The following is a 3,139-nucleotide window of genomic DNA, read 5'->3' as shown; positions in this document are numbered from 1 at the left end:
GGTTCATTTACAGAGTTTCTGATGAAAAGACTGATAGTAAGTAGCGGACCGCTAACTACTGTTAGCTCGGTCAACTGTGCAGCTAATTTACTGATTCCAGCCCAGGATGCCAGGAGCCAAATTCTGGCAAAAAAAACCTCCTCAGTACTACTCCCTTTCAGCTGCCTTTTTTACAGGAAAACACGGAAATATGAGGAGCACTCTGCTTTCTGTTTCATGTGGACTTAATTTAAGTATCTTCTGATAACTGAGTCTGATCTGATATTTATATACTTCTAAATATTGTTTAAATAAGTATCTGACACACTGAAACAGCTGTAGCTACCTAATCTAACACCAACATTTTCCATGACCTTCTTGAGGCATCCTTGGTGGAGGCATGTCCAGGCATGTATTAAGAGATATATTCAAATTGTCAATAATGTGTGTCTGATATAAAAAGAAAGTCCAATTTTGACATTAAAATCCTATATTTAAATTCACTACTATTCCATCTTACCTTGATTAAAAATTACAGAATCTCTTGAATATTGCAAATGTCTGTTGATTTCTAAAGTTTTTCTGCTGGACACAAGATGTCTCCTACTTCACTGTAAAGTCCATTCTCAGTGGATGTGCACTGGTGGCTTTAAGTTTCTACATCACACTGTACAAGTTGCATACTGGACCAGGAATGGACTTCCAAACTAACTTTGTGATGTCACTAATCATGCTGGTAGGCCCCGCCCCTTAAAATCAGCTTTTCAATGAGCACAGAGAAACTTTCCACTTTCAGCAGATGAATGTTAAAAAAACTTTCTTCTAGTGTCAAACTCTGCACATACATCATTCAGACATCACACTGTAGAAACAAGAAAAAACACTGATTGTTGAGTGGAGGGGGACTTTAAATTATTGAAGATTAACTGGAGAATGTGACTACTGAAGCTGACGTGAAGCGATCCTCTAGAAAGAAGACAGATCACTCTCTTTGACTTGTTTGAATTACAGAAATGCTCTTCTTGCTGTTCTATAGTGTTGTTACAGAATGCAACTTCTTCTTATCATTATCAACTCTTTTTTTTAAATTTGTGTATGCTAATCAGGTTTGCTGTTTCTGATCCAAAGTTTTGGACACATACCTCCATGTAGAGTAAAGACCACTACTATGAAGTGTGTGATTGGCTGGAGGTTGAGTTGACACAAAATGGCAATATGATATAAAAACAGACTTTTGAAAATGGCTATTTGAAAATACATATTTTTTTAAAATGTTGAAATACAGCAAATATTAAATAAATCAACAGAAGTTTTAAAGTATTTTAGTGGTTCCAACCCCCGACTAGGGGTTGCCAAAGCTTTAATGGGGGGTTGCAAGGCCTTTTTGATTTTAAGTTGTTTAAAGAATAAACACAGTCAGCTTATATCTCAGCATTTGCTGGGAAGGAAAACAAGAAGAAGAAGATAAGAAAACACTGAATTTGTCAACAAAGAAGGCTTTATGATTGTTAAAAATGATTAAAATATACTTTATGCAGTGACAAAACTTTTTACACAATCTTCTTGCAGTTACTAAGTTCATTATTTGGGTTAATTTTACAGTTTTTAAGTAAAACTAACATTCTCTAAAGTAGCTTTAGTAATTTCAATTGACACTGACTTAATTTTGCAATATTTATTTGTACTGTGAAAACAAAATACCTAGTAAATAGTACTTGTGTTAGGGTTAGGGGGTTTGGGTTATGTTTCTGTAACTTAAAAAACTGAGTTTGGGTTACTTCAAATTTATGATGGAATCCATTTATTTATTTATTTGTTTTTCAGTTCAAATAACTTCTTCATTACAGTGTATAAAATATATATATATATATATTATATAAAATATATAATTTAGTCAGGGGTCGTCAGTGTACTAAATTAAAAAAAAAGGGGTCCTTTAATGATAAAAGTTGGGAACCACACTCCAAAAAATGAATACATTGGCTCAACTTTGATCAAAAAGTTTTGGTGTTAGTAAGTGATCAAATTCTTAAATATTCTTAATATATTGCTTTCCATTCTATTACTAATTCTATTTACAAACCCCATTAATCATTTCTGTCTATAATGATTGATCTGGACATGATTTTATATAATTATCAGGATTACCCTGTTCTCCTGATGTTGTTGTCAGTTCTCCATCCCTCCTGCTTTTATCCCTAACACCTTTCACACATTTGTCTTTGCTCCACATGATATCTCATCACACACACACACACACACACACACACACACACCTATGGTGCAGCAGCTTTGTGACCCAGGTCTATTCTTGTCAGCAGCAGGGAGCCTACCTGCATGATTGCCTCATGACGTGTGTGTGTGAGGAGGCGTATAACAGGAATACTAATACTATCTGTGTGTTTATAGGTTTTATTTTGACATAGCATTATTTTGTTTGTTGCCGCGGAGACAACTCAGTTTCCCGCTGGGATTTCTGTCTAATGAGCCCACGTGATTAGTTTGAGGCCCTCTCCACCTATTGTGAAGTTTTCAGAGGTGTGAGGAAGGAAGATGTAGGGGGGCTTTGTATTTGATGGAGAACACTAAAGGGACCAAAAATAGTGTGTGTGTTTGGAGGATAGGAAGCCGGATATGCAATGTTCCAAAGATGCTTTTATCGAACGTTTTTTATCTTCTATGGTTGAGAGAAACATATATAACAATTTGGTAAAGTTGTCACTTGTATCAGCTGTAAAATGAAAGTAAATTTCATCAAATAAAACTTTGGCTTGTTTTGTGGTTAATGTGATACAACAGGGAAGGTGATTTTACCATCACCTTTGCTGTATTGATTTTAAGCACATACACTGTAAAATTTGACAAGTTTATCTTATTTAAAAAAATCTAGGAAACTGATTACCTTGAACATATAACTAGTAGTATAAATAGTCTTATGTTATGTTTGCTTTTTATCTACTTGTTAAGTTTACTTAAACTTTTGTTGTAGTTACTTAATTCTGTTAGGTTGCTGCAACTTGCTCATTCTAAGTGTCCGTGTCTGTGGGTCATTTTTCACTCCCACAGCAGTAAATACATTTGAAGTTTTGGGGTAAACTCGCTGGCATACGACACTTTTCTGCCATCAGAACGATCCAATAGTCTCTAAAAGTAGAACAGG

The sequence above is a fragment of the Morone saxatilis genome, unplaced genomic scaffold (assembly GCF_004916995.1).
Source record: "Morone saxatilis isolate NCDOM2014 unplaced genomic scaffold, NCSU_SB_2.0 Contig4, whole genome shotgun sequence".
NCBI classification, from domain to species: domain Eukaryota; kingdom Metazoa; phylum Chordata; class Actinopteri; family Moronidae; genus Morone; species Morone saxatilis.
The sequence above is the reverse complement of the archived record's forward strand: the minus strand, read 5'-3'. Positions refer to the sequence as shown.